The 27,939-nt window shown below is 44.0% G+C and overlaps 1 pseudogene; it reads right to left on the bottom strand.

The window, feature by feature from the left end:
• Positions 1-28: 28 nt before the first annotated feature.
• On the bottom strand, positions 29-27,939 carry LOC116986641 (annotated as a pseudogene).

The raw sequence follows: 27,939 nt of genomic DNA, 5'->3' as shown, positions 1-27,939 counted from the left end.
ACTTACATCCATGTAGTTGAGAAGAGGTTCAGTCGATGTCTGCAGTGTGGAACATTGTTGCATGTGGCCGCGTTGTATCAGATCCAACTTGTTGTGCTCCCAGAATTCCGGCAGCATCCCTTTCTCCCTCATCCTTTGCCGGATCGACTTGTGCCTCCTCAGTGGAATTCTGTGGAGACACCATGGAAAAAGAAATTGGCACATGGATATGCAGTGAATGGAGGGATATGGATCACATGCACACTGATATGGTTACTTACTTACAGGCAATTGAACCATCCTATCACCAACTAGAGAGCAGTCCTGATCTACCATTTTGTAGAGGAAACAGGCCCTTCGGCCCAACTTGCCCAACCTATCCCAGCTATACTTGCCCCACCTACCCACGTTTGGTCCATATCACTCCAAACCTGTCCGATCCGTGCACCTGTCCAACTGTTTCCTAAACCTTGGGATAGTCCCAGCCTCAACTACCTCCTCTGGCAGCTCATTCCATACACCCACTACACTTTGTGTGAAAAAGTTACCCCTCAGACTCCTATTAAATCTTTTCCCCTTCACCTTCAACCTATGTCCTCTGGTCCTCGATTCACCTACTCTGGGCAAAAGACTCTGAGAGGAAGAGTCCCGACCCGAAACGTCACCCATTCCTTCTCTCCAGAGATGCCGCCTGTCCCGCTGAGTTACTTCAGCATTTTATGTCTATCTTCAGTTTAAACCAGCATCTGCAGTTCCTTTCTACACATTTCATCTACTTGGTCTATTCCTCTCATGATTTTGTACGCATCATATACACATTATACACATCTACATCATTGGAGACCCTCGGACTATATTTAATTGGACATTACTGAACTTTATCATGCACCAAACATTATTCCCGTTATCCTGTATCTGTACTCTGAGGATCCAGGTCTCTGGTGCTCTACCAGAATAAGGGGTAGGCCATTTAGAACGGAGATGAGGAAACACTTTTTCACCCAGAGAGTTGTGAGTCTGTGGAATTCTCTGCCTCAAAAGGCGGTGGAGGCCTCGGTGGGCCGAAGTATCCGTTCCTCATTACATTTCGTCATGTTTAAGTACACGTTTTTAATCAAATCCTTCTCCCCCCGCCCCCCCCAACATTTCAAAAATAAACTGGCTTCTCACCCATAGAAGCAGCCCCAGCCCCAGCCCTTGGTGAACGTTCCATCGTGTGATGTCACAATGCCCGATGCTCACAGATGTCCAATCGGAATGGATCATTTACATATGCCTTTGCAGGAGCCCCAGCCAATGGTGAACGTTCCATCGTGTGATGTCACAATGCCCAATGCTCAAATACATTGTTGCCATAGAGGGAGTACAGAGAAGGTTCACCAGACTGATTACTGGGATGTCAGGACTTTCATATGAATAAACACTGGAAAGACTCGGCTTGTACTCGCTAGATTTTACAAGATTGGGGGGGGGATCTTATAGAAACTCCTGGTTACATTTCGTCGTGTTTATGCACACATTTTAATCAATCCTCCCCCCCCCCCCAAATATATTTTTTTAAACTGGCATCTCACCCATAGAATCAGCCCCAGACTCGGTTTGTACTCGCTAGATTTTAGAAGATTGAGTTTGTACTCGCTAGATTTTAGAAGATTGAGGGGGGATCTTATAGAAACGTACAAAATTCTTTAGGGGTTGGTAAGGCTAGATGCAGGAAGGTTGTTCCAGGTGTTGGGGAAGTCCAGAACAAGGGGTCACAGTTTAAGGATAATGGGTAAATCTTTTCGATTCTACGACCGAGATGAGAAAAACATTTTTCACACAGAGAGTGGTGAATCTCTGGAATTCACTGGCACAGAAGGTAGTTGAAGCCTGTTCATTGGCTGTATTTAAGAGGGAGTTAGATGTGGCCCCTGTGGCTAAAGGGATCAGGGGGTATGGAGAGAAGGCAGGTACAGGATACTGAGTTGGATGATCAGCCATGATCATATTGAATGGTGGTGCAGGCTCAAAGGGACAAATAGCCTACTCCTGCACTTAATTTCTATGTTTCTATGTTTCCCTCTCCTCACCCCTCTCCCTCTCCCACCCATCACTCTCTCCCCCACCCCCCTTCCCTCTCTCCCCCCGCCCCCTTCCCCTACCCTCTGTCCCTCTTCCACCTGTCCCTCTACCCCTCCCTCCCCACTCTTCCGCTTCTCCTCCCCTTACCCCCACCCCTCTCCCTCCCTCACCCCTCTCTCTTCCCCTCCCTGTCCCACCTCTTCCCTACCCCTCTGTCCCTCTTCCACCACTCCCCCGTCCCTCTTCCACCACTCCCGCTACCCCTCCCTCCCTCCCCACTCTTCCACTTCTCTCCCCCTTCTCTCCTCCCCTCTCCTCCCCTCACCCCTCTCCCTCTCCAATCCTCTCTACCCCACCCCCTTCCCTCTCCCCCCCCCCCCCCTTCCCCTATCCCTCTGTCCCTCTTCCATCCTCCCACACCCCTCCCCTCCTCCCTCCCACTCTTCCACTTCTCTCTCCCCTTCCCCTCCACTCTCCCTCCCCACTCTTTCCCCTCTCTCCCCCACCCCTCTCCCCCTCCCTCCCTCCTCCCCATCTTCCCATCCCCTCCTCCCCCACATCTCTCTCCCCATCTCTCACCCCCTACCCCGCTCTCCTTTCCCTCCCAAATCAATCCCGTTTCCTCCTCCTCCTCTCCCCCCCCCCCCCTCTTCTTACGCCCCCCCCCCCCCGCAAACGCCGTTGGGGAAACAGACCCAACGGGTCTGCACTTGGTCTAGTAGCTCTTAAAAATAGCAGAGTCAAGGGATATGTGGAGAAGGCAGGAACGGGGTACTGATTGTGGATGTTCAGCCATGATCATAGAGAATGGCAGTGCTGGCTCAATAGGCAATAGACAATAGACAATAGATGCAGCTGGCCATTCGGCCCCTCGAAGATTTTCTCCGGGTGCTCCGGTTTCTTACACTCCAAAGACACACAGATTTGTAGGTTAATTGGCTTCTGTAAATTGTAAATTGTCCTTAATACGTAGGATAGTGCTCGTGTAAAGGGTGATTGTTGGTCAGCGCAGACTTGTTGGGCCAAAGGGCCTGTTTTCACACTGTATCTTTAAAGTCTAAGGTCTTAAAGTGTAGTGTAAACGGGCGATCGATGGTCGGCAGGGACTCGGTGGGCCGAAGGGCCTGTTTCCACGCTGTGTCTGTGAACTAAACTAAACTAAAAACTAACTAGTGTGAATGGGCGATCAATAGTTTATTTAAATATTTATTTTATTAGAAGCAGTTGTACAAGGAGAAAGTAATCGACATAACAGTTATACAATTTTCGTACAGCTTCAGTTTTAACATTTTATAAACTAATAACTAAATCGGAAAAAAGAAAAAAGGAAAAAAGGGAAAGGAAGAAGAAAAGAAAAAGAAAAGAAAGAATTTCGAAAAAGACACAAAAGAGAAAAAGGAAAAACCCCTGAACTAACGAAGAAGTGAAACAAGTAAGTAAGTAAGTAAGTTTATTGGCCAAGTATTCACATACAAGGAATTTGCCTTGGTGCTCTGCCCACAAGTAACAACATGAAAAACAGTGACAGTCACGAATGGCTCAGAAAACACTAAGCATTACTAATAATAATCTTTGTAGGGTTTTCACAGATGACACAAAAGAACAAACACATACAAAACAGCAAGGAGCAGTACACCGTGGCTGTCATCGTTGGCACCAGCAGCACCAGCAGCAGCAAGCAGAAGCGGAGATATATCACACTACCCTTCCCTACGCCCGCTCACCCGACCCTAGCGTCCGTTTTTGTATTTATGTTCAACCATTATGTTGTTGAAGAAATTCAATGAAAGGAGACCATATTTTGGAAAATTGTTTGTCGGTCAAAACAAGCCTTATTTTTTCTAGATGTAGTGTCTCGGTCATTTGTGTAATCCACATCTTCACTGTAGGGACTGTTATCTTTTTCCAGAATTTAAGTACAAGTTTTTTCGCGGCTATTAAACCATAGTCAAGGAAGCGTCTTTGAGATATCGTTAGATTAGGGCAGCCCTCTGACATTACTAATATTATTAATTTTGAATCTGACTCCAATTGAATTTTAAGTGTTTTAGAAATTATATTCAATATTCCCGTCTGGAAGTTTTGTATTTTTATACAGGATACAAAAGAGTGAGTTAGGGTGGCTTCTTGGAAGTGACATTTATCACAGAGAGGGGAGACAGTTGGGAAGAACTTGTTCAATTTGGTCTTTGAGTAGTATAACCTGTGCAATACTTTAAATTGTATCAGACAATGCCTGGCATTTAAAGAACAGTAGTGTAAGTATTGTAGGCTTTCACCCATATATCTTTCAAAATGGGTAGTCCCAGCTCGTCCTCCCATGCTCGCCTATACATCTCAGAGGGTGGGGTGTCAATATTTAGAAGAGTGTTATAAATGTAAGATATCAACTTACTTGTATCGGCCTGTCTATTCAAACAATCGTCTAATATATCTGGACCCATAAGAGGACAGTCTTGTGTATATGTTTTCACATAATCTCGGATTTGAAGGAATTGTTGGCATTCAAGTGATATTTCTCCTGTAGTTCTTGAAAAGAAGAGAGAGTCCCCTTCTTATAGAGGTCTCCCACAGTGTCAATTCCCAGGTTCTTCCATTGAACAAACACCACATCTAAAGTAGACGGTTTAAACGAGGGATTATTTGCAATAGGAAGAAGGAGAGACATATTTCTCAATTTAAGACGGAATTTCAGCTGTTTCCAGATATGGATAGTACTATGTATTATTGGATTTTGCTCATAGAAACATAGAAACATAGAAAATAGGTGCAGGAGTAGGCCATTCCGCCCTTCGAGCCTGCACCGCCATTCAATATGATCATGGCTGATCATCCAACTCAGTATCCTGTACCTGCCTTCTCGCCATACCCCCTGATCCCTTTTGCCACAAGGGCCACATCTAACTCACTCTTAAATATAGCCAATGAACTGGTCTCAACTACCTTCTGTGGCAGAGACTCACAACTCTCTCCGTGAAAAATGTTTTTCTCATCTCGGTCCTAAAGGATTTCCCCTTTATCCTTAAACTGTGACCCCTTGTCCTGGACTTCCCCAACATCGGGAACAATCTTCCTGCATCTAGCCTGTCCAACCCCCTAAGAATTTTGTAAGTTTCTATAAGATCCCCCCTCAATCTTCTAAATTCTAGCGAGTACAAGCCGAGTCTATCCAGTCTTTCTTCATATGAAAATCCTGACATCCCAGAAATCAGTCTGGTGAACCTTCTCTGTACTCCCTCTAAGGCAAGAATGTCTTACTTCAGATTTGGAGACCAAAACTGTACGCAATACTCCAGGTGTGGTCTCACCAAGACCCTGTACAACTGCAGTAGAACCTCCCTGCTCCTATACTCAAATCCTTTTGCTATACGTTGACTTATTCAAATGTATTAGAGATAGGAGGATCGAGCCTATACTAAAAGGCAAACATTCTTCCCTCTCCATTTTTAACCAATTTACATGTTGACATGTATCGTCCAACCAGATAGTTATATTTTTATTATTAGTTGCCCAGTAGTAAAAAAGAATAGTTGGCGCGGACTTGGTGGGCCAAAGATTATGTGTCCACCTGACTCTCAAGTCAAGTCAAGTTTATTCGTCACATACACATACGAAAGTACGTCTCCAGGTCAGAGCCCACAGAGGAAAGTCACAATACAACTGCTGAAGACTCAGGAACATCAAGAAACTGCAAAACTGACCTCTGGAGTGGTCTCTGGAATGGCTACACGATCTAAGACTGAGATGACCACAAAAGAGAAAACCGAAATGGAGGAGTTAAAGAACTCGGTAAGAGATTTGAAAAATGATTTGAAAGCTGGAAACTTAAATTTGATGGAAAACATGCATACATCTATTAATGCCGGTAATGAAAAAATACTTGCGGGCATTGGTGCTCTGCAAAAAAAAGTTGATGATGTGCAAGAAGAATTAACGGGGAAAATTAATAAGGAGGCAGAAGAGACCACAAAGATGTTTGAGGCTGTGCATGAAACAGTTTCTGCAAATGTAACTGCAGTGAAAGATATGGAAGCTGTTGTGGAAGAGATGGCTGGAGAGATGCAGACGATGAAGTTAGAAATAGACAGCCTCAAGAGCCAACTTACAAAAGTTTCTGATAAATATGTTGACCTAGAAGCTCGCTCAAGACGTCAAAATATACGAATACGTGGAGTAAAAGAGGGAGCTGAGGGGGACAATGCTCGTGAGTACACTGCCAATCTAATCAAACACGTACTCAATCTACCTGAGGCACCTGTAATTGAAGAAGCACATCGACTACCCAGATTTAAACCAAGATCTCAAGGAGAACATGCCTACCCACGACAGATCATAATCAAACTTCGGGATATCCCAACAATGGAAGCGCTGATGAAAAAGATCAAATACGGAGAGAAGATGATGTACAGAAATGATTCTATTAAACTCCTACGGGACTACCCTTACGAGATTGTGCAAAAGAGAAGAAAGTTCTCACAGACCAGAGAAGCTCTTTACGGTGTCAAGGGTGTCATATGTGGAGTGTATTATCCGGCCAGGATGCGTATTACTTTCATGGGAATCTCAAAAACATTCATTAACTCGGTAGAATCTCTTAAGTACGCTCAAGAAATTGTGGCCAAGGCAGCAACAATTGAAGATTGATCACCAAGACGTCATGAACAAATTAATTTGCTTATTCCCCCAACAAGAATATCACAAGAAAAGTGAAATAAGTGAACAACACCAATCTTTAAAAATTACTACACGCAACAGATTTTCCACGAGACGTGTCTAGACATTATTATCTCCCCTTGAACATTGCGGAATCTAACTCAAGGACATTCTGTGCTCAAACGAGGAAAGACTGATAACATGGGAGTGAATCTGCTGAGCTGAGAGCGAAAAACATCACATGGCTTATATAGTTTTACAAAATATTGAGAATTAATAATAATTAATAATTAACAATACTAATATAGAAATAGCAACTGAAACTGATAAAAATGTGTTGCCTGCTTTATAACGCAGACAACCGTAATCACATATGTTCCGCAGCTCGAGTGGGGAGGGGAGGAGACTCGGGCACCTGGCATAATTCCAGGAGCCTGACTCCGGTTAACCCTTTCAGCGAACAACTCACTTTTAACAATACTAAAACCAATTACAAATAGTTAAGAGATAAAGAGTGAGGAATATATGTAACTGAATACATAATTAGATTTGATAAGTCGGAATGAAACATATATATATACTGCAACTGGGTGAAATAGAACTGATTTGGAAACGGTACCGACCCCCTAGGTTTTGGGGTAATAAAGGCAGCGGGGCTAACCTCATAACATCTACGCCGGAAGCGATATCGATGTCGTACCCCACAGACGAGTGGGCCACTCACTACGGTGTCCGAAACTCAGACACCGTAAATTTATTTGATATACTTTTTTTTTAATACACAATATGTCACATCTATGTGTTTTCTTTTCAAGGACAATCGCAGAGGGGAACTACCAAGGAAGTCTATATTATAAATGCTCCCAAAATAACCAGAGTCCTGAGGTATGAATGCACCATAATAAATAAGGTCATCAAAATAGGTAAAAATGTATGACGACAATCAAAAGAAAATGGGAGGAATCACACTATGTAGTTGGAATATAAGGGGTATTAATGAACCTATTAAAAGGGGCAAGATACTAGCTCAGTTGAAATCATACAACACGGACATTTCGTTTCTACAGGAAACGCATCTTAAACATCAAGATCAGACGAGACTGAGGGCGAACTGGATAGGCCAAACATTTCACTCTTCATTCACTTCCAAATCTAGAGGTACCGCTATCATTATTCGTAAAGGAATTCCATTTAAATCAAAGAATATTATTTCAGATAAGGAAGGGAGATACCTTATAGTAGCAGGAGAGATCAATAATATGCCAATTACGCTGGTAAACATATATGCGCCCAATTTTGATAACCCTCAATTTTTAAATAAAATTCTGAATATAATTGCAGAATTTAATTATCAAAATGTTATAATTGGAGGAGACTTTAACTGTGTTTTAGACCCTTATCTAGATAAATCGATGCAAAAATAAAAAGGTAATAGGAAATCTAAAACCAGTGAACTTTTACATACATATATGGAAAACACAAATATAGTAGATGTGTGGAGGATTGCAAACCCGACGGGAAGGGATTATTCGTTTTATTCACGGTGCATAAAACATACTCACGGATAGACTATTTTCTTGTGGATACAAAATTAATTCCGCACACTATGAACCTTAAATACCACACTAATGCGATCTCAGACCACTCTCCGTTAACTTTTGTTTTAAAACTAGAAGGAATGTCTATGAATAAATCGTTCTGGAGGTTTAACTCGCAAATTTTAAAAGACCCACAAGGGAGTATATATCTAAAAAAACAGATGGACCTATTTTTTTGAGATAAATGATACACCAGATATATCCCCCACGCTATTATGGGAATCCTTCAAAGCATTTATTAGAGGAGTCATTATTTCATTTCAAGCTTATCAAAATAAAAAGAATAAGAATGAACAAAGACATTTAGAAGAACAAATAAAACAATTAGATACAGATAATGCTAAAGATCCAACTATGGATAAACATAATAAAATCCTACTATTGAAATTCAAGCTAAATAAATTACTGTCAGAGAAGTTATAACATTATTTCAAATCACAAAACAAGAACACTTCGAATTCGGGGACAAACCCCACAAACTTCTAGCACGCCAACTGAAAAAACGGGAAAAAGAGAATGCAATATTAAAGGTTAAATCAGACAGAGGGGAATTATTAACATTACCCAAGGATATCAATAGAAGATTTGCTCAATTTTACCAGAATCTATACACATCTAAAACGTTAATAGACAATAATAAATTTTCAGAATTTCTAGATAACTGTAACCTACCACAATTAGAACTGAGGGAACAAGAGGAACTGGGAGCACAAATTACTTCTAAGGAGATAGAAGACACAATAAAAACACTAAAGAATGGAAAAACACCAGGACCAGACGGATTCAGTAATGAATTTTATAAATCTTTTTATGACATAGTTACTCCACGATTACAGTAAATGTATACATATGCTTTTAAAGAGCAAATCTTACCTGAAACACTAGCAGAATCAACGATCATATTAATACTTAAAAAAGATAAAAATATAGAAGAACCAGGTTCATATAGAGCTATCGCTTTGTTAAATACGGATCAAAAAATAATAGCGAAAACACTAGCCAGTAGACTAAGCAGGTATGTTAGTAGACTAATAAATGAGGATCAAACAGGATTTATACCTAAGAGACATTCATTCAATAACTTGAGACGTTTGCTTAACATAATGCACTCACATAAATCTCATGACCAAGAGTTAGCTATCATCTCACTGGACGCAGAAAAAGCGTTTGATCAAGTAGGATGGGATTATATGATTAAAGTATTGCAAAAATTCCAATTGGGAGGGAACTTCATTGCATGGATAAAACTATTATATAACAAACCTACGGCTGGAATACTAACTAATAATATATTATCCTCGAAATTTGAACTATCAAGGGGCAATAGACAAGGTTGTTCATTATCTCCGCTGTTATTTGCTTTGGTAATTGAACCCCTTGCTGAAAAAATAAGAACACACCTGGATATTTACGGTTATAATACAAAATATTCAAATAACAAAATATCCCTATATGCCGATGATGTACTACTGTACATCACAAAACCACAAATTAGTATACCGAATATATTAAATTTAATTGAGGACTTTGGATCCTTTTCAGGATATAGAATAAATTGGAACAAAAGTGAAATTATGTCGATAAATCCAAAAGACTCAACACACCTCAGGAAATTCCCCTTTAAAATAGCTACAGAAAAATTCAAATATTTGGGAATTGAAATGACTAGAAATTACCAGGATATGTTTAAAGCCAATTATAATCCCTTACTTAAGAAATTAAATAATTTGATTCAATTCTGGAAAACACTTCCGATGTCCTTAATAGGCAGAATAAACGCTATAAAAATGATTTTCTTACCACAAATTCTATACCTATTTCAATCAATACCTATATATCTCCCAAAAAAGTTTTTCAAAAAATTGGACTCAGACATTACAAATTTCATATGGGATTATAAACCCCATAGAATACAAAGAACACACCTTAATAAACGAAAAGTGTGGGGGGGGTCTAGCGCTCCCTAACTTTATGTATTATAATTGGGCAGTAAATATTAAAAATATGATTCACCTGCTGGACAATTCTGCCCAGCAGGCGGACTGGATTGTAATGGAAAAAAGGGGACTGCTCCCCGAGTAATATAGGAGCGATTATCCTCTCACCAATAAATTTGAATAATAAAAATTATAATAAAAATCCAATTATACATAGCACAATTAGAACATGGAAACAAATAAAACAGAATCTAAAATTAAGAAACCTATCTCTCTCAATACCAATAGTCAATAACCCATCGTTTAAACCATCAATCATAGACAAATCATTTATACAATGGGAAAGAATGGGAATCAAAACGCTCGAAGATCTGTATGAATTGGGAAAATTACTATCATTTCAACAACTACAACTGAAATATAATTTGAAAAATAACCAATATTTTAAATATCTTCAAATTCGTGATTATCTGAAAAAATACACAAAAGATTATCATAATATGCCTTCCGACTTACTGGATGAAGCAATGAAGACAAAGGCGGAATCAGCTAATCTAATATCGTACTTATATAACATCATCTTAAACATAGAAATACCCACAACTGATGGAATTAGAAGAGACTGGGAACAAGAATTAGCTATAAAAATTTCAAAAGAGAGCTGGGATAATCATTTACTACAGGTGCATAAATGCTCGATCAATGTACGACATACGCTTATCCAATTCAAAACATTACATAGACTATATTATTCAAAAACTAAATTAAATAAAATCTTTCCTAATGTTTCACCAATCTGTGATAAATGTCTGTGTCAAGAAGCTACCATAGCGCATTCTTTTGTTTTTTGTACAAAAATACAAAAATTCTGGCATGGAATATTTGATATTTTTTCAAAATTAATTAAAATAAAACTGGTACCAAAACCAGAATGGATCATTTTTGGGATATCGGAAGGTATCCCTGAATTAAACGTGTATCAGAAGAATTTACTCAATTACGGGCTAATAATGGGAAAAAAGCTCATACTTAAATTCTGGAAAAATGCGCCCACACCAACAATAAAAATGTGGACATCAAATATGTTTGAAACATTACATCTGGAAGAGATGAGATTCCTCTTAGCAGGTAAAGCAAACCAATTCCAAAAGACGTGGTCTACGTTTATGGACCTATTACAAGCATGAGGTGCAATAGTAATTTTAAAAATAAATAAATAATAAATGGTATCAGGACCTGGCAATGGGAGGTAAAACAACAAAAACAGACTTGGTTGGTAGTCTTTCTGCGGAGTTCAATGTTATAATAGAGCGATTGTCCTTACTTTCTTTTTCTTTCTTTTCTAGGTCTACTTTCTTACTTCACTTCCTTCTCTAACTTCTTTTCTAAGGGGCTTTCTTTTCCCAACACTCTCTTGCACTTCACGACTCTTGCGCACTTTCTTTACTTTCCTTACTTCTATCTTTTTCTTAAAGCTCAAAAAAAATGAAGCGGTACAAAAAATGTATTAAGATATATGTGTTGTGTATTATTGTAATTTACCGTACTTCTAATAAAAATAATAAAAAAAAAAAAAAAACATACACATACGAGATGTGCAGTGAAATGAAAAGTGGCAATGCTCGCGAATTGTGCAAAAAACAAACAAACAAACTACAAAACAGAATGGAACAGAATCACATATTCACATATTACATATTGTGGGAGGGAGTGAAGAAAAAGGAAAAGAAACAGCAATTTTAAACAGACACCACACAACAGTGGAGTGGTTCAGTAAAGTTAGTCCCTGGAGTTTACAGTCCTAATGGCCTCTGGGAAGGAATTCCTTCTCATCCTCTCCGTTCTCACAGCATGGCAACGGAGGCGTTTGCCTGCCTAGCTCTAATATTCATTGCCTGCCTAGCTCTAATATCCTCTCCATTCTGAAATCCAACCTCTGCACTTTTGGAGACAGAGCTTTCTCCAGGGCAGCTCCCAGGCTCTGGAACTCCCTCCCACAATTGATCCGAACTTCTGAGTCCCTCACCATCTTCCAGTCCCGCCTCAGACCCATCTCTTCACCTCTGCATACCCTTAGTCCCATGTCCCCCTCCCCTTTGCATCTATGTCTTACTGCTCTATTTTGTTTTGTTCTTGACTCACCATGTAAAGCGACTTTGAATCCTTGAAAAGCGCTATACAAATAAAATGTATTATTATTATTATTATTATTAATACCCCGCGTACCTCTGTGCCCCTAAGTCAAACCAAAAGAGGTTTGTTTAATTACCTTTTAAGACCCTCCGAAAGGTCGAGCCAAACGAGTGCAAAGATTAACCACTTCATCGCAACGTGCTTCATCGCGCTGGGCTCGGGCACGGACTAGCAATACCAGAGAACTTGTAGCACCAGATTATTAAAGACCAGAACACAATATGAAAGACCAGCCCTGTGCCAAGGTGCAAGGCAAATGAGGAAGGTTATTGACTGCAACCTTCCCACCATTGATGAACTGTACACTGCAAGGGCCAGGAAGCGAGCGGGCAAGATCATCTCTGACCCCTCTCACCCTGGTCACAAACTCTTTGAATCACTTCCCTCTGGAAGGCGACTCCGGACTGTCAAAGCTGCCACAGCCAGACGTAAAAAACAGTTTTATCCACGAGTAGTTGCTCTACTCAACAGCCAAAATCTGTAGCCTCCCTTTGATCTGGTATTTTGTTGGTTCACATGCTTGATCAATTGGTGTTTTATCATTAATGTTTTATTATTATTAATGTTTAGTGTTTTCTGAGTCATTCGTAGCTGTCACTGTATGTCATGTTGTTACTTGTGGGTGGAGCACCAAGGCAAATTCCATGTATGTGAATACTTGGCCAATAAACTTACTACTTGTAGGTGTTCCTTTAACATAGTGACCTCACCACTACTTACTTACTTTGTAGTATGGCAGGAAACCGGAGCACCCGGAGAAAACCCACGCGGTCACAGGGAGAGCGTACAAACTCCGTACCGACAGCACCCGTGGTCAGGATTGAACCAGGGTCTCTGGCCCTGTGAGGCAGCAACTCGATCACTGTGCCACTGTGCCACCCCTGTCCTTCTGCGCTCCAAGTCATAAAGTCCTAGCCTGCCCAGCCTCCCTCTATAGCTCTGGCCCTCGGGTTCTGGCAAAATCCTCGCAAGTCTTCACTGCACTCTTTCCAGCTGAACAACAACTTTCCTGTTTTCCAGGGATGCTGCCTGACCCGATGAGTTACTCCAGCATTTTGTCATTTTTTTCTTGGTAACCTGCATCTGCAGTTCCTTCTTTCCACAATCAATATCCCTATTCAAATTGCAAGCTGTTTTATTGTAACAGCTTCATTGAGCTAAACCAGACAATCTAGTGTTCTGAGAAGGTCTCAACCCGAAACGTCACCCATTCCTTCTCTCCCGAAAAACTGCCTGTCCCACTGAGTTACTCCAGAATTTGGTGTCTATCTTTGGTGTAAACCAGCATCTGCAATTCCTTCCTCCACAAAACTGACCTACGCAATACTAAACAATCTAGTGCAATTATCTGATCAGTCTGAAGAATGGTCCCGTCACCTGTCCATGTTCTCCACAGAAGCTGCCTGACCCGCTGAGATACTCCAGCATTTTGTTCAGTTCAGTTCAGTTCAGAGATACAGCGTGGAAACAGGCCCTTCGGCCCACTGAGTCTGCGCCAAACCAGCGATCCCCGCACATTAACGCTATCTTACACAAGGGACAATTTAACATATATACCAAAGCCATTAACCTACAAACCTGTACGTCTTTGCAGTGTGGGAGGAAACCGGAGATCTTGGAGAAAAATCACGCAGGTCACGGGGAGAACGCACAAACTCCGTACAGACAGCACCCGTAGTAGGGATCGAACCCGGTCACTGCCGCTTGTAAGCGTTGGAAGGCAGTAGCTCTACCGCTGTGCTACCGTGTCTTAACCTGAAATGTGAACTCGGTTTCTCTCCAACCAAGGAAGGGTCCCGAACTGAAACATCGCCTATCCATGTTCTTCACAGATGCTGCCTGACCCGCTGAGTTACTCCAGCATTTTGTGTCTATCCATGTTCTCCAGATATGCTGCCTGACGGGGAACAAGGAAATGGCAGATGAGTTGAACAGGTACTTTGGATCTGTCTTCACTAAGGAGGACACAAACAATCTTCCTGATATAGTAGTGGCCAGAGGATCTGGGGTGACGGAGGAACTGAAAGAAATCCACATTAGGCAGGAAATGGTGTTGGATAGACTGATGGGACAGAAGGCTGGATAAATCCCCAGGGCCTGATGGTCTGCATCCCAGGGTACTTAAGGAAGTGGCTCTGGAAATCGTGGATGTATGGTGATAATTGTCCAATGTTTCTATAGACTCAGGATCCGTTCCTGTGGATTGGAGGGTAGCTAATGTTACCCCACTTTTTAAGAAAGGCGGGAGAGAGAAAACAGTGAATTATAGACCAGTTAGCCTGACATCGTGGTGGGGAAGATGCTGGAGTCAATTATAAAAGATGAGATAGCTGAACATTTGGATAGCAGTAACAGGATCGGTCCGAGTCAGCATGGATTTACGAAGGGGAAATCATGCTTGACTAAAATTCTGGAATTATTTTGAAGATGTAACTAGGAAAATGGACAAGGGAGAGCCAGTGGATGTAGTGTGCCTAGACTTTCAGAAGCATTGATAAGGTCCCACATAGGAGATTAGTGGGCAAAATTAGGGCATATGGTATTGGGGGTAGAGTGCTGACATGGATAGAGAAGTGGTTGGCAGACAGGAAACAAAGAGTAGGGATTAACGGGTCCCTTACAGAATGCAGGCAGGGACTAGTGGGGAACCGCAAGGCTCGGTGCTGGGACCGCAGCTATTTACAATATACATCAATGATTTGGATGAAGGGATTCAAAGTAACATTAGCAAATTTGCAGATGACACAAAGCTGGGTGGCAGTGTGAACTCTGAGGAGGATGGCAGATGAAGTTTAATGCGGATAAATGTGAGGTTTCCACTTTGGTAGCAAAAACAGGAAGTCAGATTACTATCTAAATGGGGTCAAGTTGGGAAAAGAGGAAGTACAATGGGATCTGGGGGTCCTTGTACATCAGTCTATGAAAGTAAGCATGCAGGTACAGCAGGCAGTGAAGAAAGCGAATGGCATGTTGGCCTTTTTTAACAAGAGGAATTGAATATAGGAGCAAAGAGGTCCTTCTGCAGTTGTACAGAGCCTAGTGATACCACACCTGGAGTGTTGTGTGCAGGTTTTGGTCCCCTAATTTGAGGAAGGACATTCTTGCTATTGAGGGCGGTGGAGGTGGGTTCTCTGGGTGCTTTCAAGAGAGAGCTAGATAGGGCTCTTAAAAATAGCGGAGTCAGGGGATATGGGGAGGAAGGCAGGAACGGGGTACTGATTGGGGATGATCAGCCATGATCACATTGAATGGTGGTGCTGGCTCGAAGGGCCGAAAGGCCTACTCCTGCACCGTCTATTGTCTATTGACCCACTGAGTTACATCCAGCACTTTGTGTCTATCCATGTTCTCTCACCAGATGCTGCCTGACCCGCTGAGTTACTCCAGCACTCTGTGAAACGTCACCTATCCATGTTTCTCCACAGATGCTGCCTGACCCGTTGAGTTACTCCAGCACTCTATGAAAACGTCACCTATCCATGTTCTCCACAGATGCTGCCTGACCCGCTGAGTTACTCCAGCACTCTATGTCTAACTTTAGTGCAATGCTTGAGTGAGTTGAGCCCCCCCTCACACGTACAAACGGACATGAGAAAGGAACCGAAAGTCTGATAATATGCGTTTCTTATTCCATTTTATTGAACATATTGCAGGCATTATTTAATAACAGATGTTTCACGGGAGAAGATAATACGCTGTGTAATTCCTAGATCAACCTTTACATCCAAACTGAGCTGAATGCGCATGGCTTTGGATTGAATTATGGAAAGTCACAGCTGAACCAAGGAAGATATGAGAAAGAAATGCAGAGAGCAGAAATAATTATATAATATTACTATCCATCTGCAGCCCAGCCCAACATTCATTCATGGCTGTGTTAAGATCCCATCCGAACGGCATCATTTCGTCCACTTTTATCTTCCTTTTTTTCCCTTCAATTTTCCCAACCTTGGAGAAAATCAGCCGCTGAACTCGAAGCTGTCAGTAGAGTATCTTCAGTATAGGACATCCGAGAGTGACATCTTGATCTTTGCTACTGGGTGGCGTGGTGAGAGTTGCGACTCTGGGGATCGCGGATGGCTTTCAGTCAAGTTGAATGGGGCTGATCTTCATGGGTGGGTGGGTGGTGGACGGAAGAGTTAAAACGGCCGTGGCTAGACCCACGCGGTTGTTTCCACGGTCGAAGATGGAGTAGTACTCGCCCGATGAAGACGTCGCCCAGAATCAGAGGTTGGAGCCGGTGTCACCAAATCCGCTCATGCAGCTAACCTGGTTGTAGTAGGTGGACTGGAGGAGAATAAATAAATGAATGATCACTCAATGGTGAATGGATGAGTGGTGAGTGAGTGAGTGAGTGAGTGAGTGAGTGAGTGAGTGAGTGAGTGAGTGAGTGAGTGAGTGAGTGAATAGTTTATTATCACATGTGCCAAGTCACAGTGATGTATTTCATTTTGCTTCCTCAAGGTATGCAAAGAGTCCGCTACATAAAGGGCGCTGACAAAGTTTCAAAGTATCCCATGGCCAGGTCCTTTCATCCTCCGCACCCCCCCCCCTCCCCGCCCTCGTCGGCTGCTCCCCCCCCCATGCTGGTCCCCCCCATGCCCCGTGAGATGGAAAGCAATAAGCAACAGTCCACGGTCTACACCTAGAGTGCCCGTACAGCAGGAGATGGAGAAAGGAGACGAGGAGGAATGTTTTTAGCCAGAGGGTGGTGAATTTATTGCCACAGACGGCTGTGGAGTCCAAGTCAGTGAACATTTTTAAGGCGGAGGCTGACAGATTGTTGATTAGTTGCGGGTGTCAGGGGTTATGGGGAGAAAGGGGGTTGAGAGGGAGAGATAGATCAGCCATGATTGGATGGCAGAGTGGACTTGATGGGCCTGTTCTGCACCTAGAATTTATGAACCCGTAAACATATTTATGAACACATTTAAGTAATCCGAGAAAAGCAATGAATACCATACAGAGTCCAATGACGTACCTTGAGTGCGTAGGCAGTAGCAGGAAGAGTAAAATCGTATTCCATTGATGGTGAAGACCACATCAGGCATGCTGCTGAGATCATTGCAGTTTAGGAGTACTGAAAGACAAGGGGCAACATTATTCAGTATCACAGACACAAAAAGCTGGGGGTAACTCAGCGGGTCAGGCAGCATCTCGAAAGGGAAAGAAGAGGTGACGTTTCGGGTCGAGACCCTTCTTTAGACTGAGAGTCCAGGGAGAGGAAATGAGAGGTATGAAAAGGTACAAAGGAAAAATGAATCAAGGTGTGAAAGGGACAAATCAAAGACAGCAACGAGGATCAGGGAAAACGTGGAGGCCCACAATGGGTCCATTGTTGGCTGTGGGGAAGGTGATAACGAGTTGCACAGACAGTGAAACTCAACATGACACAATGAAACTAGTACGATGACTAGGGTGGGGGAGGGATGGAGAGAGAGAGGGAAAGCAAGGCAGACATGAGTTAGAGAAGTCAATGTTCCTACCGCTGGGCTGTAAGCTGCCCATGGAAGTATGAGGTGCTGCTCCTCCAGTTGCGCTGGGCCTCACTCTGACAGTGGAGGAGGCCCAGGACAGAAATGTCAGTGTGGGAATGGAGGGGGAGTTAAAGTGTTTGGCCACTGGGAGATCACGTCGCCAAGGCGGACTGAGCGAAGATGTTCAGCGAACGATCGCGCTTGGTCATGTCTGAGGAAAGTCACTAAAAACTAGAAAACCAAACTCTTAAGAAACTAAACTGATCTAAACTCAAGTAAACTATATAAACTAAACTAATCTAATCTAAACTCAACTCATCTCAACTCGCCTAAACTAGTCTAAACTCAAACTATGCTATACTAAACCAAACAAATCTAATTTAAACTAATCTATACTAATCTAATCTAAACATCGAAACTAAACTCATCTAAACTATAGAAAATTAATCTGCACTAAACTAAACTGAACAATACTAAACTATTACTAATCTAAACTAATCTATATTATACTAATCTAATCAAAAATAAGCTATCTTAAACTAATCTAAACAAATTTAAACAATGCTAAAATATGCTAAACTAAACTAATATATACTATGCTAATTTTAATTAAATTATACTAAACTATGCTAAACTAATCTGAACTATACTAAGGTAGACAAAAATGCTGGAGAAACTCAGAGGGTGAGGCAGCATCTATGGAATGAAGGAATAGGTGACCTGAGGCAGCATCTATGGAGCGAAGGAATAGGTGATGTTTCGGGTCGAGACCCTTCCGGGTCTCGACACGAAACGTCACCTATTCCTTCGCTCCATAGATGCTTCTAGGTCTCGACACGAAACGTCGCCTATTCCTTCGCTCCATAGATGCTGCCTCACCCGCTGAGTTTCTCCTGCATTTTTGTCTACCTTCGATTCTTCCAGCATCTGCAGTTCTTCTTAAACTATGCTAAACTAATCCAAACCATACTAAACTAAAACTAATGTAAACAGAACTCTACTAAACTAATCGGAAGTAAACCAAAGCACGCTACACTAAACATCTAAACTAATTGAGTTGGATGGAGAGAACATGGTGGTGATTGTATAACACATTAAACGGTGCAGGTGAGTACAGGTGAGTACAGGTGAGTACAGGTGAATGGTACCTGGCCATAGGAACCAGGTGTGGCTCCGACTGCCTGTTGGATGTTGGTGATGGCGTTGGTGGGTCCAACAAGTAGGGAGGTGCCGGTATCTATAATGGCGGGGCAACCCTCACTGCAAGCCACCACCTGCCCGTTGACAGTCACTCTGAGGGAAGAAACACACATTGACTTGGTCAACAACTGTCAAACCCTTCCAGATTATGGAGTCGTGAGGTAGACAAAAGTGCTGGAGAAACTCAGCGGTGCAGCAGCATCTATGGAGCGAAGGAAATAGGTAACGTTTCGGGACGAAACCCTTTCGGGTTTCGGCCCGAAACGTTGCCTATTTCCAGAAGGGTTTCAGGCCGAAACGTTGCCTATTTCCTTCGCTCCATCGATGCTGCTGCACCCGCTGAGTTTCTCCAGCACTTTAGTCTACCTTCGATTTCCCAGCATCTGCAGTTTCTTCTTAAACATGGAGTCATGAGATACAGGATCCTCGACCCAACTGGTCCCTGCCGACCAAGATCCCAAATCTACGCTAGTCCCACTTGCCCTTATTTAGCCCATATCCCTCTAAATGAGGGGCGGGGAACATTTTCATGTCGGAAGACCGCATTAAGTTAGCTGTAATCTAATGAGGCCGCATCCAAGAAACTTCAATTAGATATACTTCAAAATGTACGTTGTTTTGTTAAAACAGCCCTCGTGACTTACTAATGTTTTAATTGTGGCCATCAGTTGGGGAGGATTATTTTGTTGAATCTTTTTTTACCCTTTGGTATTTTAAATACGTTCATTTTAAGATTAAAATTAAAATAATAAAAGACAAACTAAAACATATTAATAAAAATAAAAGGATTTGTTCTACAAAATTTGGATTCATTCAAAAGGCCGCACTTAATGGCCAAGAGTCCACATGCAGCCTGAAGGCCGCAGGCTCCCCACCCCTGCTCCAAATTCTTCCTATCCATGTACCTGTCCAGGGGTCTTTTTAATGCCGTTTTAGAATGTTTGATTTAGTTTAGAAATGCAGCATGGAAACAGGCCCTTCGGCCCACTGAATCCATGCTGTCCATTGATCAGCCGTACACTAGTTCTATCCTACACACTGGGGGCAATTAACCTACAAACCTGCACGTCTTTGGAGTGTGGGAGGAAACCGGAGCACCCGGAGGAAACCCACGTGGTCACGGGAAGAACGTACAAACTCTGTACCGACAGCACCCGTGGTCAGGATTGAACCAGGGTCTCTGGCCCTGTGAGGCAGCAACTCGATCGCTGTGCCACTGTGCCACCCCTGTCCTTCTGCTCTCCAAGTCATAAAGTCCTAGCCTGCCCAGCCTCCCTCTATAGCTCTGGCCCTCGGGTTCTGCAACATCCTCGCAAGTCTTCACTGCACCCGTGGCCAGGATCGAACCAGGGTCTCTGGTGCTGTGAGGCAGCAACTCTACCGCTGCACCACCGGTTGATGTAGTTAATCTTTGAAGGCCGATGGGTAGCGAGCGAGCTACTCTCAACATTGTATTGGTCAGAGATTTGCAAGCACGTACCTTTGGATCTCGATCTGCCAGTAAGCTTGATGTGTGACAGGTACCCAGTTGATTGAGCCTTGGTAGTGGCTGGGGTCGACACCGCCAAAAATGATTTCACTTCCTGACTCACCATCCACTCTGCAAAACAATGGTTAGAATCATTATAGCCCAGAATCATCGAAAACACTCAAAGAATCAATGAATGAATGAATACTTTATTAGACAATAGACAATAGGTGCAGGAGTAGGCCATTCGGCCCTTCGAGCCAGCACCGCCATTCAATGTGATCATGGCTGATCATCCCCAATCAGTATCCCGTTCCTGCCTTCTCCCCATATCCCCTGACTCCGCTATCTTTAAGAGCCCTATCTAGCTCTCTCTTGAAAGCATCCAGAGAACCGGCCTCCACCGCCCTCTGAGGCAGAGAATTCCACAGACTCACCACTCTCTGTGAGAAAAAGTGTTTCCTCGTCTCCGTTCTAAATGGCTTACCCCTTATTCTTAAACTGTGTGACCCCTGGTTCTGGACTCCCCCAACATGGGGAACATGTTTCCTGCCTCCAGCATGTCCAAACCCTTAACAATCTTATATGTTTCAATGAGATGCCCTCTCATCCTTCTAAACTGGATGATCAGTCATGATCATATTGAATGGCGGTGCAGGCTCGAAGGGCCGAATGGCCTACTCCTGCACCTATTTTCTATGTTTCTATGTTTCTATAAGGTCATAGGTGATAAGAGCAGAATTAGGCCATTCGGCCCATCAAGTCTACTCCACCATTCAATCATGGCCAATCTACCTCTCCCTCCCGGCCCCATTCTCCTGCCTTCTCCCCGCAACCCCTGTCTATCCACGGCATTAAGGGTGCTCTGTTCAGTCATCGAAGGCGCGACAAGGTTTAGGTGGGAGACGCTGACCTGGTCAAGTAGACGGAGAAGAGGGGCTCGGAGATAACTTGCTGAGAGATCATGTTGTGTAGCACAGTGGTGGCGCCCTCTGCAGAGAGAGACTGGTAGCCCATGCCCAAGATACCGTCAAATTTGACTGAGTTGAAGAATCCGCCAGGTTCAGTCAAACTTAAACCCAGTTCCTGGCCGCGGATGGTGATGTCAGAAACCTAGAAGGAACAAGATCAAGAGAATGTAATTGGAGTTATCCTGTATCCACCTTGTAGGAACGAACTGCAGGTGCTGGTTTATACCCAAGACAGACACAAAGCGCCGGAGTAACTCAGTGGGACACGTCTGGAGAAGGGTCTCGACCCGAAACATCACACATTCCTTCTCGCCCGAGATGCTGTCTGACCCGCTGAGTTACTCCAGCGTTTTGTGTCCATCTGTCCACCTCTCACTCGCCAGGATGGGCACAAAGTGCTGGCGACGCTCAGCGGGACAGGCGGCGTCTCTGGGGAGAAGGAGCGGGCGGGGTTTCGGGTCGAGGCGTTGGTTTGACCGAAGGGTCTCAAACCAGAACGTCACCCGTTCCTTCTCCCCAGAGACGTCCCCTGGCCCGCTGGAGTTACGTCAGCGTTTTGTGTCTATCTATAATGCCCCTGTCCCACTTAGGAAACCTGAATGGAAACCTCTGGAGACTTATTGGTGGGGCACAAAGTCTGCAGAGGTTTCCGTTCAGGTTTCCTAAGTGGGACAGGGGCATAAGGTAAACCACTGCCAGTACATGTGACAATTGAATTGAATTAATTTCATTAACCAAATATGTTCACATACAAGGAATTTGCCTCGGTGCTTTGCTCGCAAGTAACAGCACGATATACATTAGACAATTAAAAATAAAACATCAAGATTGGATGAATAATTATACTTTATAATCTATGGACCTATCTCCAAAATTGTGATATTAGTCATCTATTTTATTTTTTAATATTTTCTCCCTCCCTTCTTTCTCTAGCTCTATCTTTCAAAAAAATCTATAAAAAATATATAAACAGACGCTGTGTTAATATGTAATTGATAAACAAATTGCGTTTTGGTTATGACGTATATGCTTCTAATAAAAATATTTAGAAAAAAATAATAATAAAATAAAACATCATAATTTACACATATGAAGAATGAAATAAAATGGCAGAGCACAAGGAGGCTACAGACTTGTGGCTGTTGAGTTGAGCTGCTGCTCGTGGATTAAAAACTGTTTTGATGTCCGGCTGTGGCGGCTTTGACAGTCCGGAGTCGCCTTCCAGAGGGAAGTGATTCAAAGAGTTTGTGGCCAGGGTGAGAGGGCGTGAGAGGTGATCTGAAAACACACTTGACTGAACTTGGAGTGACGTGGTGAGGAGTGAAGTCTACTTACTCTCAGTGTGTCGTATCCCAAAATTCCCGTCATGCTCCCAGTTCCGTATTGGATGGCAACGCGCTCGTTATTTGAACGGTAGGTCGAGGAGGAGGACGGGTAGAATCTCGTGTGGCTCACTGAAAAGAGACATCAGTTCCTTCCGTTAAATTGAAAAAAGGTTTCAGCAGAACATAACACCATGGGCGGCAATGTAGAGTTGCTGCCTCACAGCGCCAGAGACCCGGGTTCGATCCTGACTTGCCTCTACCGACCTGTGGGTTTTCTCCAAGATCTTCGGCTTTCTCCCACACTCCAAAGACGTGCAGGTTTACAGGTTTATTGGCTTGGTGTAAATGTAAAATTGGCCCCAGTGTGTGTAGGGCAATATTAATGTGCGGGGATCACTGGCTGGCGTGGAAAAAGTAGGCCGAAGGGCCTGTTTCCGTGCTGTATCTCTAAACTAAACAAAAAATACAGACCCGCACTCAACCAAAGTCTATTGCCAATGGTTTCCTGAAAGCTCACTTCTAATTAAAGATGATTTTTGACACCACACCATCGTTGCTGGAACGAGCTGCCAGAGGAGGTCGCTGAGGCCGGCATGATAACAATATTTAAAAGACATTTAGGCAGGTACAAGGCTTAGAGGGTAAAGGGCCAAACACGGGCAGGAGGGACTAGTGTCGATGGCATTTCTTGGTCGGCAGACACAAAGTGCTGGGGTAACTCAGCGGGTCAGGCAGCATCTCTGGAGAACATGGATTGGTGACGTTTCAGCTCGGGACAGTCTGAAGAAGGGTCCTGACCCAAAACATCACCTATCCTTTTTCTCCAGAGATGCTGCCTGACCCGCTAAGTTACTCCAGCATTTTGTGTCTATCTTGGTTGAGTTGTGAGTTGCCCAAGTGGAATATGAGGTGCTGTTCCTCAAGTTTGTGTGTGGCTTCACTCTGACAGTGGAGGTGGCCCAGGATTGAAAGGTCAGTGTGGGAATGGGAAGGGGAATTAGAATGTTTAGCAGCCAGGAGATCCAGCAGCCCTTGGCGGAGCTAGTGTAAGGAATTACAGAAGGAATTAGTTTAGTTGTGAGTTGTGAGTCTGAGAGTTGTGAATCTGTGGAATTCTCTGCCTCAGAGGGAGGTGGAGGCCGGTTCTCTGGATACCTTCAAGAGAGAGCTAGATAGGGCTCTTAAAGATAGCGGAGTCAGGGGATATGGGGAGAAGGCAGGAATGGGGTACTGATTGTGGGTGATCAGCCATGATCACATTGAATGGTGGTGCTGGCTCGAAGGGCCGAATGGCCTACTCCTGCACCTATTGTCTATTGTCTATTTAGTTTTGAGATACAGCGCAGAAACAGGCCCTTCGGCCCACCGAGTCCGCGCCGACCAGCGATCCCCACACACCAACGCTATCCAACACACACTAGGGACAATTTACATTTATTCCAATCCAATTAATCTAAAAAACCTGTACATCTTTGGGGTGTGGAGGGAAACCAAAGATTTTGGAGAAAACCCACGCAGGTCACGGGGAGAACGTACAAACTCCGTACAGACAGCACCCGTAGTCGGGATCGAACCCGGGTCCCTGGTGCTGCAAGCGCTGTAAGGCAGCAACTCTACCGCTACGCCACCGTAAGGAATCGCAGGATACGAGTAAAACTTCAAATACATCGAAGGGCAGGGAACGTTGACTTACTGCAGGGAGCATCGCTGCAATAGATAGAGGGGACCCAGAGGTTGGATGAGCCAGTGTCAAAGATGACGGTGAAGCTTTGTGGAGGATTACCAATGCTGATTGTTCCATAATAAGACAGCTGTCGGTAAAAAACACAAATAATATTTAGTTCAGATTTACAACATGGAAAGTCAGCACGGGCCTTTCAGAGTCTGTGCATCAGCCCAATGAGTCCGCGCTGACCAGCGATCCCACACCATCCCATTTTCTCGTCCACCCCCTACGCACTAGCGGCAATTTCACAGAGGGCCGATTCATCTACAAACCCGCACATCTTTGGGATGTGGGAGGAAACCGGAGCAACGGGAGGAAACTGTGAAAACGTGCAAACTCCACACAGACAGCATCCGAAGTCTGTACACACTTTATGTCTTTATAAAGTGCCTCTTTAGACTCAAAAGCAGATGCTGGAATCTTGTGTAGAATACAAAATGCTGGAGTAATGCCCCTGTCCCACTTCGGAAACCGTTACGGAAACCTCTGGAGACTTTGCGCCCCGCCCAAGGTTTCCGTGCGGTTCCCGGAGGTTGCAGGTGGTTGCCGGAGGTTGCAGGTAGTGGAAGCAGGTAGGGAGACTGGCAAAAACCTCCGGGAGCCTCCGGGAACTGCACGGAAACCTTGGGTGGGGCACAAAGTCTCCAGAGATTTCCGTTCAGGCTTCCTAAGTGGGACAGGGGCATTACTCAGCGGGTCAGGCAGCATCTCTGGAAAATGGGGATAGGTGACGTTTCAGGTCGGGACCCTTCTTCAGACTGATTGGAGTGGGGAGGAGAAAGCTGGAAAAGAGAGGTGGGGGCAAGTCAAAGCCTGACGAGCGATAGGTGGATACAGGTGAGGGGGGGATCAGCAGATGGGTGGATAAAGGCTAGAGAGGAACAGGAAACTAAAGGGTGCTAACAGGAGACATGTTTAATTTATTATTGTCACATGTACCGAGGTAGAGTGATTAGATATTTGTGCTTTCCAGTCAGTGAAAAGACTTCTGTGAAAGAAGGGACTGCAGATGTTGGTTTAAACTGAAGATAGAAACAAAACGCTGCCTGTCCCGCTGAGCGTTTTGTGTCTATCTTCAGTGAAAGGACTATTGTTGGTCGGCGTGGGCAAGTTGGGCCGAATGGCCTGTTTCCATGCTGTAGGACTCCATGACTAAACATGTTTACACAGTGGTCAAAGATTGTTAAGGGTTTGGACACGCTAGAGGCAGGAACCATGTTCTCGATGTTGGGGGAGTCCAGAACCAGGGGCCACACAGTTTAAGAATAAGGAGTAAGCCATTTAGAACGGAGACGAGGAAACACTTTTTCTCACAGAGGGTGGCGAGTCTGTGGAATTCTCTTCCTCAGAGGGCAGTGGAGACCAGTTCTCTGGATGCTTTCAAGAGAGAGCTAGATAGGGCTCTTAAAGATAGCGGAGTCAGGGGATATGGGGAGAAGGCAGGAACGGGGTACTGATTGGGGATGATCCGCCATGATCACTTTAAATGGCGGTGCTGGCTCGAAGGGCCGAATGGCCTACTCCTGCACCTATTGTCTATTGTCTATTGTCTATTGGACAGATACCGGATAAAGGGTATAACATTCAGTGCAAGATAAAGTCAGGTCCAATTAAAGATAGTCCAAAGGTCTCCAGTGAGGTAGATGGGAGGTCAGGACCACTCTCTAGTTGGTGAGAGGACGGTTCAGTTGCCTGAAATCATCTGGGAAGAATCAAACTGTCCCTGAATCTGGAGGTGTGCATCTTCACACTTCTGTACCTCTTTGCCGGATGGGAGAGGGGAGAATAGGGATTGAGACTGGTCCTTGATGATGCTGCTGGCCTTGCCGAGGCAGCGTGAGATGCAGATGGAGTCAATGGAAGGGAGGTTGGTTTGTGCGTGATGGTCCTGGCTGCTTCCGCAACTCTCTGCAGAGAGGAAAAGGGTACAGTGTAGGAAGGAACTGCAGACGCTGGTTTACACCGGATAGGCACAAAAATGCTGGAGTAACTCAGCGGGTCAGGCAGCATCTCTGGAGAGGAATGGGTGACATTTCGGGCTGAGACCCTTCTTCAGACTGGGAGTCAGGGGAAAGGGAAACGAGGGATTATAGACGGTGATGTGGAGAGATATAGAACAAATGAATGAAAGATATGCAAAAAACTAACAGTGATAAAGGATTGTTAGCTGTTTGCTGGGTGAGAACAAGAAGCTGGTGTGACTTGGGTGGGGGAGGAATGGAGAGAGGGGGAGTGCAGGGATTACTTGAAGTTAGAGAAATCAATATTCATACTACTGGGCTGTAAGTAATGTGTGCCTTTTCCATCACACTTCCACTTATAACAGTCGGGAATAACTTACGTCCAGGAAGTTGATCATTGGTTCTGTAGATGACAGGGATGCCACACCGGTGAGACCATCAAACTTTGCGCAGGGATCGGAATAATGTTCCCTCAGGAAGTCGTCCAGTAATCCCTGCTCCCGAAGAGTATCCCGGGCAGATTTCCCCTTAGTCAAGGGAACCCTGCGAATGCGGGAAGAAAGTCGGAAATGTTATTCCCACACCCAGACTTCATCGTGTTTACTGCAGAAAGTTGTGACCACTGGCCAGTCCATCACCGGCTCTGACCTCCCCACCGACGAAGGGATCTATCGCAGTCGCTGCCTCAAAAAGGCAGCCAGCATCATCAAAGACCCACACCATCCTGGCCACACACTCCATTCAATATGATCTTGGCTGATCATCCAACTCAGTATCCCATCCCTGCCTTCTCTCCATACCCACTGATCCCTTTAGCCACAAGGGCCACATCTAACTCCCTCTTAAATATAGCCAATGAACTGGCCTCAACCACCTTCTGTGGAAGAGAATTTCACAGATTCACCACTTTCTGTGTGAAAAATGTTTTTCTCATCTCGGTCCTAAAAGATTTCCCCCTTATCCTTAAACTGTGACCCCTTGTTCTGGACTTCCCAACATCAGGAACAATCTTCCTGCATCTAGCCTGTCCAACCCCTTAAGAATTTTGTAAGTTTCTGTAAGATCCCCCCTCAATCTTCTAAATTCTAGCGAGTACAAGCCGAGTCTATCCAGTCTACGCCGGAGGAAACCGGAGATCTCGGAGAAAACCACGCAGGTCACGGGGAGAAAAGCGGGGAGACAAGCACCCGTGGTCAGGATCAAACCCGGGTCTCTGGTGCTGCAAGGCAGTAGCTCTAGCACTAATGCAATGCTGCCCTAATCCAGGCATCATCCTGATAAACCTGGATTCTGTTCCATCTCCCATTCAAGGGTTAAGATTGTCCTACCTGTACATCAGAGCATCAGAGAGCTGCAGGCAAACGAGAGCTAAGATCAGCGACTTCAT

The sequence above is a fragment of the Amblyraja radiata genome, chromosome 24, assembly GCF_010909765.2.
Source record: "Amblyraja radiata isolate CabotCenter1 chromosome 24, sAmbRad1.1.pri, whole genome shotgun sequence".
In the NCBI taxonomy this organism is placed as follows: Eukaryota; Metazoa; Chordata; class Chondrichthyes; order Rajiformes; family Rajidae; genus Amblyraja; species Amblyraja radiata.
Note: the sequence above shows the minus strand (reverse complement) of the source record. Positions and strands in the feature narration are given on the sequence as shown.